The following is a 17890-nucleotide window of genomic DNA, read 5'->3' as shown; positions in this document are numbered from 1 at the left end:
AGCCTAATGTTTGTAAACATTTTGTGTCTGCATTATGTTTCTGAATGAAATCATTTTTTTTTCTCTAAAAACATATATAGTTTCTCTCTCTCTCTCTCTCTCTCTCTCTAGGCTATATATATATATATATATATATATATATATATATATATATATATATATATATATATATATATATATATATATATATATATATATATATTTGTGTGTGTGTGTGTGTGTGTGTGTATAACCATGCAGGAAAACCTTTTTAAATATTTTGATAATTTACTGAAAATAAATAAATGACTTTTTAAACCGTTTAACTGATTATTAATCGGTCAAAATCAGCTGATCTGGGTTTGCTGCACTCAGAAACCGGTGACTGTGAACGAATCAGCAGAGCTTGTACGAGCTTTTGTCATTGTTAAATCTTTCTCAGACGTTTCCATATGTCGAAATTGTTTAGCGCATCTATCTGTGCATGATGGTGTCCAAAGACTCTGGCGAGCGGAGCTTCTCAAAGTTGGGAATAATCAAAGGAGAGCTGCGGTCCTCGGTTGGGCAAGAAAAGGCAGGAAAAGGCGCTTGAGTGTAGAGACCGCGCGGGATGGATTTTTCTGTCCCACTCCCGCAAAAATATGTTATTTTCTCCCGCCTGCAAAATCCTGCAGGTAAAGTATAAGTTTTTTCTAAGTTGTTTTTTTTAGAATGCATTGCATATTCTGCCTGCTACTCTGTTATTTTTTCAATTGCTCCCCTGTTGAATATAAATTTAAAAGAGAAACAAATGTTTAGTTTTATTTGCGTTTAATTAAATGGATGAAAGGAACGAACATGGAACTTAGAACACAGAACATAGAAATACAGTAAAAAAGTAAGAAATGTAAATAAAAAATATACCTATTAGGCTATAGTATAGCCTAATGAATTAATAATAATAAACCTGGATTTATTTCATGTTCAAAGGAAAATTAGCCTATACTGCTTAAGAAATGCTTCTTTTCCTCAAACATTAAACAAACAAAAAAAAAATCATTTATCCTCAATAACAAAATAGACCAATTTTAAATATTTAGCAAAATAAATAAATAATTTAAAAATAAACTTAAAACTTAAAAAATTAAAAATTTGTAGACTACGACTACTACTGTAGTCCGTGCAGGAATAGCATGTCCTTCATTGATGAGGGCTTCAGATTAATCCGTCTCTGCCCACTTATGCAACCGCAATTACTGAAAGCCCTCTCCAATGGTGCGCTGGGAGCTGGAATGAAAAGTAGTCTACATGGCCTGTTAGCTAATTTGCTTAATCTCAGAAACTCTTGATATCGCCTTTTCCACCTCTGGATCTCTCGCTATTTCGGAATGGAATTACACGTCGCTGTCCATGGTTTCATCAGCATCCTCCCATTCCGCAAAGTCTATTTTATTTTATTTTAGTCTATTATAAATAAAGGTTTATCTGTTTTTAGTCATTTTATTTTGCTACATATTTCCACTTTGCAGGAGTCCCGCAAATAACTTTATTTTCCCGGAACTCGCACACAATAATATCTTGTCAATCAAATATTGTCCGGCAGGCACTCGGTTGCGCTGGATCCCGGCGGTACTCCCAGGTCTCTACATGAGTGTAGTATGCACATGCTGCGTCATCAGGTCCAATTTGATCTTAATCTGGCCCTGAAGGCGGTGCATTGCCATTGAGACTTGACTGAGTCCACAGCTGAGCGGACATTTCACTCGCTGCTTCAGCGTCACATTTGCATATGCTGTACTGCTGGAATTCATGATTGTTTGACAGCAAATTTCAAATATTAAACGGAACGATAAAATAACGCTATTAACCGGTTAATGTCCATTTCAAATTTTCGATTCTGTTCGGAACTATACAAATTCATTTCGTTTCTGTTTCTGGTTCTGTTCCTGTCAAAATATCGTTCGTTTCCGGTTTTCGTTTTCGTTCCTTGAACCGGTTCAGAGCCCTGGAGCATACAACAAAATATCCTCTAATATAATAGGCTTAGTGTGGCTTTTAGGAAAGTGACTTACACAGAAGACACTTTACTGTTCAGCACATAAAGATGTACTGCTCACTGTGATTTAAGAATGCTTTTCATATGAAAGAAAAAGAAGATAACTGAACTAACCTCTCATCACGTGGATTGTAGTGATCTGGTTTCTCCACAGCATGGAGCCTCAGATGTTGCTTCAAGTGTTTAACAGAGAAACTCTTCCCGCACTGATCACATATGTCCTGCTTCTCTCTGCTGTGGATCCTCTCATGTCTTTTCAGATTTCCTGCCTCATTGAATCTCTTGTCACAGTGTGAACACTTGTACGGTTTTTCTCCAGTGTGGAGCCTCTCATGTGTTTTCAGATTTTCTGCCTGATTGAATCTCTTGTCACAATGTGAACACTTATACGGTTTTTCACCAGTGTGAATCCTCTGGTGGTGTTTTAAATAGCGTGCTAAAGTAAAGGTCTTTTCACACTCAAAGCACATGTACTCTCTTACATCATTATGGTTTTTTTGATGTTCTTTTAAATGTTGTAGAAGTGAAAAACTCTTTTCACACAAGTGACACGAATGTGGCTTCTCCTTTGTATGAAGTCTCAGGTGATTCTTCAGGTATGAAGCCCACAGAAAAGTTTTACCGCATTGATCACATGCGTACAGCTTCTCTCTTGTGTGAATCTTCATGTGAAGCGTAAGGTATGATGATTGCGTGAAACTCTTCCCGCACTGATTGCAAGGGTAAGGCCTTTCTCCGGTGTGGATCCTCATGTGCCCCGTAAGATGAGGTTTTTGTGTGAAACTCTTCCCGCACTGATCACATGTGAATGGTTTTTCTCCAGAATGAACTCTCAAGTGGATAACAAGGCTGTGTTTGTGAGTGAAAGTTTTCTCACACTGATCACATGCATATGACTTCTCTCCAGTGTGGTTTCTCATGTGTCCTTGAAGGTGTACTTTTTGTGTGAAACGCTTCCCACATTGATCGCACGTGAACGGCCTCTCTCCGGTGTGGATCCTCATATGAACATCAAGATTACGTTTGCATGTCAAACTCTTTCCACACTGAGTGCAGGTCAAAGATTTCTTGGCTCTACTTTTCTTTAAAAATTTATTTTTGGTCTTTGAGCGACTCAAAGGTTTTTCTCCAGGTTTGTCGTAATGTTCCTCCTCCACTTCACTCAGTTCTTCACTCTTCTCGTTCTCTTCCATCAGCTCTGAAATGAAAGGGAGAAAAGGCTGAATTTCATTTTCAGTACATCAAAATTGAAAGAGAAATATAAAGTGAAAGGACATAAAAGTGAGAACTGATGTAACTGCTATGCATTATCATAATGATTTTAATAATTGGTTATAGCCTACATCCCTGAAACCTTCCATGAATTAGATACATTGATTTCCCAGCTTTTTTTAAAGCATTAAGGAAATAAAAGTATTTCTGACTTAATTTTAGTACCACTTCTTCGAATTTAAGTAATTTATATGATCATTTAAAGCAAAACTTTGTAACTTTTTCTGTGTCCAAAATTTGTTAAATGTATATGATGAGCGAGTACATCATGAATACATCTACCTAACCGCATTTTTGTCTTATCGCAGATCACTACGGTACATTTATAATAAGTGATTATGTTTGGACTATTGTAGCCTGGTTGGGTCACCGCTGCGGAGTAACACATACCTGCTTGAATCGCCATAGACATAAACTTAGAGAAGTAGATCCGGTTAAAATGTTCTTCCGGGGGATGAGTGTAGCTCTGTTTATAAACCGCTAGAGCGCCAAAAGTTAATGGCGCCAATAGTGTTGCTTTAAAAGGGTGTTTCTTAAAGCGCCAATGGTGTTGCTTTAAGAGGACATTTGATAATTCTATTTAACTCTTTATATTTTACTATATTTCATCTCTTCTTTCATTTGGATTCCAGTGTCAAATAGAATCTCATTAACATGGATCTGGGGGGAACAAACTAAACATTATGATTATTGGTTATGACTAATACTATTTAATAAAAAATTTTTTATTTAAATAGTAGTTCCATATAACAACTTATTACAAACTGGTTAGTACTATAAAATAATGCCATCCCATCCTTGCTATTATTTCATTAAATTATCTCAATCTATTGTCACACTTTTTAAACAAGTACATAAACTGTATAGTGTTGGTCGCATTCATCAACCCAGTTACCAAAGTTACTGTAAAAAAAAATAATCTCTATCACGATGAATAACTGCTATATTTTATGGGAAGTAAATTAGTAAACTATCAGATTTTGCTTTAATCATATACTTAGATCAATTATTGCATTTACTTTTGCAAAAACTGTGAACCAAGCATTTAACTAAATCTGATTTAATCGAGTTTTTCAGAATCACGGATGAATGAGAAATCAATAATAAACACCAACCTGTTTGTTCAGTATCTTCAGTGTGTTTGATTCTGAGGGTTGAGGCTTCTTGATCTCTCATCTTCTCTCTGTCCTCTTTAATAAACTCAGACTTCACAGATTTCAGCTCTTCTTCTCTTCTGAACTGATGAGATGTTCCAGCATTTATTGGTGAACTACGGTGGGAGGAGCTTCACTGATGATGTGATTCCTGTGGGAGGAGCTTCACTGATGATGTGATTCCTGTGGGAGGAGCTTCACTGAAGGTGAATTGCAGCATGAGAGAAGATGAAAAAAAAACACCTTACCAAGATCGGTTTTACAACACAATGTTAATATATATATATATATATATATATATATATATATATACATAAATAGTGGTAAGAAAAACAGCTGAAAAACTAAACACAAAAAAGTTTCTTGTTGACACCAGGGAAATGAGCTTTAAGTGACAATTTACAGGAGATCTGAGGCATCAGCATAATAAATGAGGTGAAAACCAGAACTATTTACATGAAATAAAGAGTCTTTTCAGCAGCTCTGATAATATTGATGAGCCTCTATCAACACACATTCAACAAGACATTCAGATCATCTCTCTTTATTCTCAGTGTTTGCTGTTGGGACCAGATTTGAGGATATAACAGCATATAAAACACGAAGACATTAAACATACAATTGCAACAATATATGGTTTTTCAATAAATTTCCAGCAGGTGATTAATAAAGGATGACCAATGCAGTACCAATTGACATAGCATTTATTACAGAATAGAAACTATTCTGCCTTATTATGTGATAAAAAAAATAAATAATGTGAAATATTTTTACTAACCTATTTAAATTAACTGTTTTCTATTTGGATATATTTCAAAATGTAATTTATTGAGATTTCATAACTGATTTTTTTTTTTTGTATCATTACTCCAGTCACACAATCCTTCAGAAAAGATACTGATATTCTGATTTGCTTCTCAAAACAACAACAACAACAAAAAAAAACAAGGACCCACTTTATATTAAGTGGCCTTAACTACTATGTACTTACATTTTAATTAATAATTTAGTACAATGTACTTATTGTGTACATACATGTTTTTACATTGTACTTGTATTTAAAAAAAAACGACATGTAATTACATCTGTATTTAATTTCTGTAATTACATTTATAATTACACTGTTGATCCATACTTTACACCTTAACCCACCCTTAAACTTACCCATACCTCCAACCCTCTCCCTAACCTTACCCCTATCCCATCTCAATAGCAGCAAAAGTGTTTTACAATACAATATGAACACAATAAGTACATTGTACTTATTTTTTTATGTAAGTACATAGTAGTTAAGGCCACCTAATATAAAGTGGGACCAAAAACAACAACAAGAACACATTATGAAAAATGATTACTTTATCATCACTTTTGATCAATTCAAAGTGAAGTGACGTGACATTCAGCCAAGTATGGTGACCCATACTCAGAATTCGTGCTCTGCATTTGACCCATCCAAAGTGCACACACACACAGCAGTGAACACACACACCCGGAGCAGTGGTCATCATTTATGCTGCGGAGCAGTGGTGTTGCTGGCCTGAGACTCGAACCCACAAAAGAGTCCTTGCTAAATATAAATGTTCATTTCTATAATTTTTTTTCCCCCAAAACAAAAATTATATATTGACTCTAAGCTTTTGAATGATATAGTGTATTATGTTGCAAAAGCTTTTTATTTAACATAAATGCTGATCTTTGGATCCTTATATTTATCAAAGAATACTGAAAAAAAAACTGTAAAAAAAATGATGTTTTAAAAATCGATAATCAGCAAATCAGCATATTATGATTTCTGAAGGATGTGACACTGAAGACTGGAGTAAAAATGCTGAAAATACAACTTTGATCACACGAATAAATTACATAAATTAAAATATATTTAAATAGGGAGAAAAGTGATTTTAAATATTAAAATATTTCACAATATTACTGTTTTTGCTGTACTTTGGATCAAATAAATGCAGGCTTGGTGAGCAGAAGAGACTTCTTTAAAAACAAAATATTTTACAGTTCAAAAACTGTTGATTGTTAGGCTATATAGATTACAGAAATGTTATGTATGTATGTGTATAATTTCTGTCCCCCTCACTTCTGAAAAGATGGCTATGCCCCTGGCCGTAAGTAAGAACTGACCACAGGGAAGTCTACTGAGCAAAGTACTTTTGGTATACTTTTAGTTTTGTCCAGAGTCAACTTTCCTTACCTACCTGAGAATAATAAATAAAAAGGTAAAAGGTGTATAGATAAAGGAGACACCTTAAAACATGGCACCCAACGCGTTTTAATTGTCTAATTACTGGCCAGAATTAGACAATTGAGCGCTTGCCTAATAGAGTAAGTGTAGTTAGGCTTACGGTTAAATAGCTGAGGTACTATATAAATTACTACATAAAAGATGACTAAGCGTTGAGAAAGCCCAGAAAGGACGGAAATAGACGAAACACCCAGAAAGGGTGGACCAGTATTTGCAAATACAGCCCAGAAAGGGTAAAAGCTTAATGTTATGAATACAGCCCAGAAAGGGCAAAATGTTACTGTTAAATACAGCCCAGAAAGGGTTAAATGTGCACATAAGAAATAAAGAGTGAAGATAACAGTAACAGGCCTATAACAAGGCGAAAGAAACCACTAATTAGAGTTATATTAAAGAGGCTAAGCTATGGCAGCAAAAGCATAAGAAAAATCCAGCAATATTTTTATTCAAGCATATACATGAGGTGATTCTCGTGTATTAGGATAGCAGAAACTAGCCTTACAGGCCGAGACATCCGTCCAGGTGACGGACCCAGGAGAATTATTACTTTGGCTTCCCTCCAAGGAGAGTGTAACACCAATGAGCGGATGTTATTCAACCATCTGTTCCATATTAATGAATTCTGACTCTCTAACACATTCTTCACTCAAAGACCAGAACGTGAGTTAAAGAAAAAACAAGGACCTTCGTTTTACAACATCTTCCAACATAAATCACCACCCGGGCGCCGCCATGGCGGCAACATTCTGGCATGGATGAGAATTATAACGCCTTGGAGACTATCCAGAGATACAAGGTCGAACTTCAAAGGAAAGACAAACACCCGCCCTTTTCATTCACGGCTCGATCACACATTCCACAGAACAGACACACACACATTCACAAACAGGCACGAGCATTTTTGTCTCTCTCAGGAATGATGAAATTACAAGACGGAGATAAGAGAGAGAAATGGGCCAGGAAAATACAACGCTGGTGAAAACCCTGTATACTACAACCTTGTCTGACGGTATTATTAGTAACAGGGGTGGTGATTTTAACAGGAATTTGGCCAATAATTGATTTCACTACAAAATTGATTGTTGATGAGTTTACTGTTAGAGAAGTTTCCAACTGTACTATAGTGACTAAATTCTTTTCAGGGCCATGTGAGCGAAAAACATTGGAAGAATGTAGCCAATGAAGGAAATAATAAAAAAATTATACAGTGGGGAAAGTTACATTAGTGAAATGTAGAATAAGGTCAAGCCCATTTAACATTACACAAATAAAGAACATTTGGATTTGGCACCGCCTGCAGCATATACTCTATATTGGACCTAGAGAGACATTAGGGTGTTACACGAGCAACACTGAGGACAGTGTTATGCCAAATAAAGAAACCCAGATTATTCCAACACCACTGGTTCCAATAGATAGACGTACCCAACGTGTAAAATATGGGTTTTATGATCATAAACGTGCATTCCAAAGAAACTGTGAAAAATATTATAATGACAATAAATATACAATGTATGAAACTACAAAAAATTATGGGAGCCATTTCCATGGATAAATTGGTTTATATATTGACATAGGTTAATATTAAAGGTCCCCTTCTTTGTGATCCCATGTTTTAAACTTTAGTTAGTGTGTAATGTTGTTGTTAGAGTTTAAATAATATCTGTAAAATTCTAAAGCTCAAAGTTCAATGTCAAGCGAGATACTTTATTTAACAGAATTCGCCTACAAAAAACGACCCGTTTTGACTACAGCCCTCTAGTTCCTGTAGTAATAACGTCACTAAAGCCCCTTTCACACTGCCATTCCGGCAAATACAGGGGTAAAGTGTTCCTGTAATTGTTCCCTGGTCGCTAGATTTGGCACTTTCACACTGCCAGTGATGACCCGGTACATGTGCGTGCTTTCACACACAACCCTTGAAGATCCCGTAACGACACGTGACATCAGCGCGTGACGTGTAATGTACGAGTCGACAACGCTTGGCACTTTATACTTTAACTGAAGCAAGCAAACGATCTCGGCGTCAGCGCGGAAAGTGAGGAACTAACTGATCTCTGCTTCATTACAGTTTGCACATATGTTTTGGTCACGAATGTTGATCTTCCTTCAAAACAGCCGGTAAAAGAGTCGCGCGATAACGCGCCTCATCACTTCGATACGGAATTAGATCTGGCTTTTGTTCACACAGCGCTCGTTCCGGATCGATTACCACAATGTTACTAGGTCCCTGACCCGGGTTCAATTCGGTAATCAATTCCGGGACGTGGTTGCTTTCACACAGAAGGTGACCAGGCAATGTTACGGGAATATTGCGGGTCCGACGTGCAGTGTGAAAGGGGCTTAAAACTGTTTTTTTGACTAACCGCCGCCCACATGAATTCACAAACAGGGGGCGTGGTCTTGTTGCGCTCCGACAGAGAAGAAGGAAGAGCTGTTTGTGTTTGTCGCCATGTCGTTGAAATGCTGTTTTTTTTTTCATCTCTGAGTCCAATCGTCTTTGTTTGGGCTTCCCAGGAATGCTGTACTTTGAGATTAATGGTTACAATTTATGTTTAACTCGGTTCCCATAAATTATAATCCACATGTAAAACTATCTGCAACTCATCTTGCTGAGGACAACTTGCTCAATCTCAATCAGTTTAATGCTGGATTTGCACAAAGATTATTCTTGAAAGATGGAGCAGTTCCCTCTTTGTCTGGAGAAGGCGTTGTTTATGGACCACAAGATAAAAATAAAAATATTAAATATAAAAATACCTGGCTAAGCGCTTACTATCCTTTTCCTATAGTTAATTTGGGCTATTCCTAAGGAAATCCCAGAATACCATAATATTATGACTATATCAACACCTAATCATAAAATGTAAATTAATATTAGTGGCATTGTAGATGTCAAAAAGGTTTTGACCATTGGCAGAAGCTTATGGACTGTTTATTACTTTACAGGAAGACTGTTTATTTACCCAGGATGGGCTTATTTAAATATGCCTTTAGATAGTTTTTTTAGAAGATTGGATATTAATTAAGAAATTAATAGAATGTTGGCTTAAGGAGTCACATCGTATAAGCCAATATAAATGGATAATAAATGTAGCTAGACTACAATATACTAAATTACATGCAGGATACAGACAATGGATAATTGATACTGTATGTTATTTTAATATTAGGAGCTTTCATTGGGATTTTGATTTTGTGAAAACTAACAGGCCTTGGAGGACTGATAAGAAGTTTGTTAAAAGCCTTTTATTCTACAGTTGTTAATATTATCATGCAGATAGTTGGGCTTAGAAGGAGTAGAGATAAAGAGGACAAACAAGTGCTCATTAAAAAGACTTTGAACGAACGTAACACTCCTTTGGTGCATAAGGTCCGAGACTTTACTTCTGAAATACATGGCAGTTCAACAGAGTGCCACGAAGGGTGATATACCATGGATAACTTTAAGAATGATTCTACCAGCATTGCTGTTTTGTGAGGAAACAGTGACAACCTTTTGGAAATTCTGGTAAACAATTGTATTTTTATTACAGTGAATATGATATGATATTATAAAAAATAATATAAATTAAAATAAAAAAGGGGGGTTACATACATATGTTTTTAAGGTTACATACATGTTTTTAATTTTTTTTTCTATTTTTATTATCTTTGAACTTCAAAAAAAGCATTTCACTCCCCCTTTAAGAACAAAACAAAGGACCACAATTTGATAAAAAAATATATATATATTTTAATGCTCATATAGGAATTAAGGACAGCCCCAGGTGGAGAATTATGGACAAGAAAATTTAATTACTGGATTGTTATTGGGCAAGATAATTGTATGAGATGCAGTCAATTTCTGACTGATTTAAGAGTGAACTTTGTAATGGGGGATTTATGCCAGGAATGTTTCTTCAAGAATACATTTATTATGTGGATTAATGACTATGATGAGGCAGAATATAATATTGAATCTTATGAATCAATGACTGGAGTGCATGTAGACTTTTGGGGGGAAAAAATTAATAAATAAATAACTTACAAACCTTTTGAACGTAAAGACTGGTACAGATTGGAGATCTGGGGATTAGATTCTTGTGCACTGCTTGCATAATAAATTTACAGCTGAAGTTGTAAAAGTGGTCAAACTTGATGAACTGCTTTTTATTAAAGGCAGAGAAATTTGTGGGATTCCTGGAGAAGGAGGATTTAACTGAATCAAACAAGCGGCTCGCACACCAGAAGGTATGCCTGGAATGCCAGATCCCCTCTCTTGGCTTCTGAAGAGGATGTCAGAGAGAGGGGAAGAGCCGCACTTTCTGAGTGAGGACCCCTGGGGCATCTGATTGGGACCTGTGTACATGAAATTACGAATGGACGATTGTTGAAAGCAAGATTTGGACACTATCTTAGCATTGTCAAGCAGAGCACAAAGATTTGGCCACCTGATACTACTGTCTCTGGAAATGAGACAAAAAAGGGTACTTTTGGAATACTTATAGTTTTGTCCAGAGTCGACTTTCCTTACCTACCTGCAGGGGCGCACTGGCCATCTGTGTGGTCTGGAGAATCACAGAACGGCCGGTACTCCAGGACGGCCGGCGGGCCGGCCCACCACCAGCCACGCAAGCAGTCATCACCTGTTCCAACGCCCCCCCCCAAACGATAATCTGTTTTACACTCCAGTACTGTAGGTGGCAGTAATACACCTTTAAGTTGTAGGCCAGCTGCACTGGCCGTGGCCGCCAAGTAAGAATAAGAAGTGGAAGAGTAGGAAGAAATTACGTTAACGTTAGATAGAAGAAGCATAGAAACAAACAAATAATATGCTTAACGTGGCCGGGGGTTAAACAAAATGGAAAGAAAAGGGTGGGGCTGAGAAGGCGAGAGAAAAAAAAAGCAGAATTTAGATACTGAGGCCACTAAATTTCCCAAACGAACTGAAATATCTAGCAATATTTTCCATCAGCAGCACCTCGCAGTTAAATATTAGCAGCAGTGCAGTAAGCCAGACAGCAATGCACAACATGCCACCAGTGGTGATGATGAGGAACAGAAAGATGACCTGGTTCCACAGGCAGATCCAGATCCAAGTATGGAACATTAGAGGAGAAAGAGCTTGCTAGGGATGATGTTAGGAAGTGATATTCAGGTTGCTACATTTTTAATGATCCCAGTAGTTAAAACAGCTAAACTTCAACATTTTAGATGTAAAATGTAACATGCAGTAGCTAATATTAAGAAATATGTTGTGCTTTTACTTATAAAAATGCTTACAAACTTTGGAGATTTTGATTACAGAAGTTAAATTTGTAATGGTGTATTTTCATTTAGATGTGGTATTATTATCTGTGCAGTAAGATTAATTAATTAATAACTGCATAAATTAAGATTATTAAGTAACAAATTCATTTTAAGGCAGCATGGAATATATTGTAAAATATAATGTTATAACAGGATATTATATAAACTATTCCTTGCCATCTTGGAATAAAAAAATCCATTCCATCGTTGTTTATTCAGGTTGAGCTTAGACCAAGAGCAGAGAAAGACACCCACTCCGGCTCAACATCTAGTCAACATCAGTGCTATTGCTATAATTTAGATGGTATAGTATCATGAGCCACAATTAAAGTCTTGTGACACTCATGCCATGCGTTATTGTTGTTGTTGTCGAGTTTACGCGCGCTGATTGCTTTGGGCCGGGCCTAGTCAAAGTCCAGGGCCGTTTTTTGGTCCCAGTCCGTCCCTGCCTACCTGAGAATAATAAATAAACAGGTAAAAGGTGTATATATAAAGGAGACACCTTAAAACAAAATATTACCAAAAGTACAATAAAATATTTTGATTACACAATTACATGACTTATTCTGCCGTTGAAGACAATTTTTGCAACAAAAAAATAATAATAAAGTTTTTGTTCATAACAATAAGTAACACAGTATTAAAATATAAAAAATCATTTGAAATCATTTGAAAACAAAATACTTTAGACACCAAATGTACTACCTGCACTGTAGGAAGACGGAATAAAAGATGCACAAGTAGCGCTGAACCCAATGAAAACAATACAGGAATGAGCCAGTAAAATGTTGCGTAAATAGACTGTAAAAAATGTGTTTAATGGTTGTGTAAATATGTGAAATACCCTGAACTGCTCGCCTCTACTAAGACTCGCGCTGACTGAGGGACGCGCGAGCGAGTGACGTCATCGACAATGGTACACGATCAAAAACGCGGCAAATACCTGACACACAATGTTAACGCATAAAAATGATAACAAAGTGATAACAACTATGTTGATTTTTGTTGCATTACAAATATACTATATTGTTATAAATACCTTACATGGATTGAAGAACACATATAAACCATATATTGTCACAATCATGTGTTTACTGTCTTTATGTTTCTCTCTCTGTATTTTATTCAGCTGCAGAGATTGTAGGATCCCATGAAAGGGATTCAGGAACATCTTATGATTTGCCTCTATGAATCATGACTGTTCTTCAGCATCATGAATGAATGAGGAATAAAAAAAAAAAATACCAACCTGATTGTTTTTCAGTGCGTTTCATTCTGCAGGGTTCTTGTGGGAAAAGCTAATCTGACCAAATTAAACATATATCAGCTACTGAGTCTGTTTTCATAATAAATAGATATGCCGGTCTCTCAATTCATTGTAAAGTACCTGATGCTAATTCATAATTTTTATTGCTAATCCTTACATTATTCTGACGTCTTACAAACAAAAGTCATATATCAAGAAACATATCAGATTACAATTATTGTAAATTCTTGGGAATATCACGGTGGCTGAGTGAGCTCAATGCCTAGCAACTTAAGAAAACTCGTGCAAAAAATTTAATAAAAATAAAAAAGCAAATCAAGAAAACAACTTCATCAGATTGACAGCACGCTCTGTGTGTCGGTCTGCTTCACGCTGAATCACGCATGCGCAGTATCATCAGCTCCTCGGTTCTCGAATCGGACGCGTCCGACAGAAATGCTTCTCGGTTCAGTGTACTGGTGATCCGAAAACCGATGCAACCGGTTCTTGACTCGAGAACAAGAAACGCTCCGGCAGTGGGTGTGTATGTTCGTTATCTGGCTCTGCTGCACAAATTTCCCCCCGGCCTTAATTTGTCCGTGTTGATCACGCCCCCGGCCACTATAAGAGGCCCGGTGTTCTGTCGATTTGTCCTACGCTGTCAGATTTTCCTACCTCCCACTAAAACAGTGGGTATTACAATTCCACAACGAAAAATGCTACTGTAAAGTTATGGTTTATTAACGTCTACACCTACCACAACCCTAATCCTACCCTTACAGTACTGCAAATACAGTAATTATGTGTTATATTCGCGGTTGTAGCTAGAAGGGATACAGCTACAGGAAACCAGTAATAAATATTATTTTCTACCAATTAGATTGCGTTTTTATTAAAGTCTACACCTACCCCAACCCTAAAACTACCCTTAAAGTAATGCAGATACATTAAATATCGTTGTTTAGCATGAGACAAAGGACGCGATATTGATGTGCGCGTGCGCAGTAAACCCGGGTAGGAAAATCTGACAGGGTAGGATAAAATGTCAGGACACCGGCGTTTATTTGACTACCGTTTTTTAATTGAGGAATTACGGTAACATGAAACTCATATAAAATTACAAGTATAACATTTATATCATGAAGCAAAATGATATACAATAATAAAATATTTCGACATTGTTCTTTGGGTAGAAACTCCATCTTTGAGTTGATCTGAATCTCAGTTGAATCTGCTGCTTTTGAAGATGAAGATGAACTTTATTAACTGTGAAAACTTGTTTGTGTCATGTTGCTTGTAATGTCTGGTTAGGACAGATTTATCCAGGTGATATTTTATTGCTTGCAGCATTATTGCAGCATCAGATCTGAAAGTGCTGGATCTGAAGATGATCTACTTACTGTGAATGTTTTTTGTATGACTGTGTAGAGAAGATGAATTATTGAAACACTTCCCACATGCAGTGCAGTGATACGGTTTCTATCCCGTGTGGATCCTCTCATGTCTTTTCAGACTTACTGCATGAGTGAATCTCTTGTCACAGTGTGAACACTTGTAAGGTTTTTCTCCAGTGTGGATCCTCTCATGTGTTTTCAGGTCTCCTGACCGACTGAATCTCTTGTCACAGTGTGAACACTTGTAAGGTTTCTCTCCAGTGTGGATCCTCTCATGTGTTTTCAGGTATGAAGACTGATTGAATCTCTTGTCACAGTGTGAACACTTGTAAGGTTTCTCTCCAGTGTGAATCCTATGGTGCTGTTTTAAATGGGCCGCTGTAATAAAAGTTTTTTCACACTCAAAGCACATGTACTCTCTCACACCAGTATGAAGTTTCTGATGTTGTTTCAAACTTTGTAGCAATGTAAAACTCTTTTCACACAAATCACACGAATATGGCTTCTCCTGTGTATGAACTCTCAGGTGCTGCTTTAGGACTGAAGGCCTCAAAAATGTTTTCCCGCACTGATCACATGAGTACAGTTTCTCTCTTGTGTGGCTGTTCATGTGAATCTTAAGTGTTGCTGATTGTGTGAAACTCTTCCCACATTGATCACAAGTGTACGGTTTCTCTCCAGTGTGGATGTTAGTGTGGTTCTTAAGGTTTGATGATTGTGTGAAACTCTTCCCGCACTGATCACATGTGTATGATCTCTCTCTAGTGTGAACTCTCATGTGAATATCAAGATAAGATTTGCATGTGAAACTCTTTGGACACTGAGTGCAGGTGAAAGATTTCTTGGCTCTTCTTTTCTTTAAATCTTTCTGTTTGGTTTGAGGGCAACTCTGAAGTTTTTCTCTGGTTTTGACATGATTTTTCTCCTCAACTTCACTCAATTCTTCACTCTCCTGGTTCTCTTCAATCAGCTCTGAAATAAAAGTAAAAATGGTTAGTTTTCAGGAACTTTTCATCAACCCTGTTACCAAAGTTACTGTAAGAAAAATAATCTCTATCACTATGAATAACTGCTATAATTTATGGGAAATAAATTAGTAACTAGCTAATCAGATTTTGCTTAAGTCATTACTTACTAGATCAATTGTGTTTACTTTTGATGTAAAAAAAGCAAACTGTATAGAAATAAAAATGTGGTTAAAATGGCTACAAAATAAAACTGTGAATCAACCATTTAACTAAATCTGATTTAATCGAGTTTTTCAGAATCACGGATGAATGAGAAATCAATAATAAATCCTAACCTGTTTGTTCAGTATCTTCAGTGTGTTTGATTCTGAGGGTTGAGGCTTCTTGATCTCTCATCTTCTCTCTGTCCTCTTTAATAAACTCAGACTTCACAGATTTCAGCTCGTCTTCTTTTCTGAACTGATGAGATGTTCCAGCATTTATTGGTGAACTACTGTGGGAGGAGCTTCACTGATGATGTGATTCCTGTGGGAGGAGCTTCACTGAAGGTGAATTGCAGCATGAGAGAAGATGAAAAAAAAAACACCTTACCAAGATCGGTTTTACAACACAATGTTATATATATATATATATAAACATAAATAATGGTAAGAAAAACAGCTGAAAAACAAAACACAAAAAAGTTTCTTGTTGACACCAGGGAAATGAGCTTTAAGTGGCAATTTACAGGAGATCTGAGGCATCAGCATAATAAATGAGCTGAAAACCAGAACTATTTACATGAAATAAAGAGTCTTTTCAGCAGCTCTGTTAATATTGATGAGCCTCTATCAACACCCATTCAACAAGACATTCATATCATCTCTCTTTATTCTCAGTGTTTGCTGTTGGGACCAGATTTGAGGATATAAAAGCATATAAAACTGCTTTACTGAAGTACTGTTATTTATCAAAATATCACATTGACCAAATAAATAAATTATTGATAAATTACTGACAATAACAAACAAACACTAATGATACTAAAAACTATCTTACAACACCATAGCCTAACATGACCATAGTAATCCTAAACTTGATTTTTCTGTACATAAACTGACAATGATCATAACATTTTTCAAAGCAATATTTAATGCTTCCTGTGTCAAACTTCATATATTCCCATTTATGAATAGATTTGAAATTTCAAATCTTCAAAATGTGAAAAACGTTCATTACTCATTACAGGAACAAAATGTGTTTGGAAATACAGTTGCAATGCAGACCTATTTCAATTTTGACAAGTAAAAATAATCTAGATGTCAGCGGAGAAAAAAAAAGGTAAAAATGAAAATGGTATCAGCAATATGCTACTTGAGATCGATTCCCACCAGTACCCTTCACAGATTATTATTTATTTATTTATTTTTAGTATTATGACTGGGGCATTCACTAACAGTTCAACTACAAACATCAAAACAAAGCACACAAGCAGTCGAAATCGCTCAGCTCTGAATGAATTAATTTTTTCCTCACATGCTGCTACAGCAGTAACGTTAAATGATCCCGATGAAAACAAACAGAAACGAGTCTGTAAAACGTCGCTTAAACAAGCTGTAAAGTGTTTGATGTTTGTGTAAATGTGTGAAATACTGTGAACTGCTCGCCTCTCCGGGATTTATACTGTCCTCTAAAACCGTCGACAATTACCGGTGATTAGTCTTTTTTCGGTTTTGTGTTGAATGAGTCGATGAATTAATAATTTATGTACCAACTTAAAAAAAAATCTGAAACTATTAGCTTTATTTCACATCAACAATTAATCACAGTAAGATTTTCTCTAAAAGCACAGAACAAACAATAATTAGCTTAAAGAAAGAAATCTGACAGATAAAACTATTTTGACAAATACAACATACAAAACATACCTCGTTGGCTCAGTACCGAGAGAGGAATTAGTTTCAGTCTTTTTCTTCTTCTTTCTGTTTATCTTATCTCTCTTAAACTTTGCTTAGTGACCACACTTTAGTCATACATCTTTCTTTCTCTCGAGAGATCGCTTCTTCTGTGGAAATTAACCTCTTCTCTGCATACAAAGCTCACTCTGAAGCTACAGCGCCCCTAGTGGCACTTAACGGTAATAATAATAAAAATACAGAGAATGAATAGAAACGAAAATGTAGCAGTAACAAGATTAATGAGAACGGGTTGGAGGGAAAGAGGACACGTTCCAGGTAAAGGCTTGGATGGCAAAAATGGGGTCTGGGATTGTCGCATCTAAGATCGATCTTGATGAGTTGGACAGTCCAATTAGCAA

At 36.3% G+C, this 17890-nt stretch overlaps 1 pseudogene; it reads right to left on the bottom strand.

Moving 5' to 3' along the window:
- Positions 1 to 17890, bottom strand: part of LOC113076722 (zinc finger protein 678-like) — a 22476-nt pseudogene extending 4586 nt beyond the window's left edge.

This window comes from Carassius auratus, unplaced genomic scaffold (genome assembly GCF_003368295.1).
Source record: "Carassius auratus strain Wakin unplaced genomic scaffold, ASM336829v1 scaf_tig00021009, whole genome shotgun sequence".
NCBI lineage: Eukaryota > Metazoa > Chordata > Actinopteri > Cypriniformes > Cyprinidae > Carassius > Carassius auratus.
The sequence above is the reverse complement of the archived record's forward strand: the minus strand, read 5'-3'. Positions and strand labels throughout refer to the sequence as shown.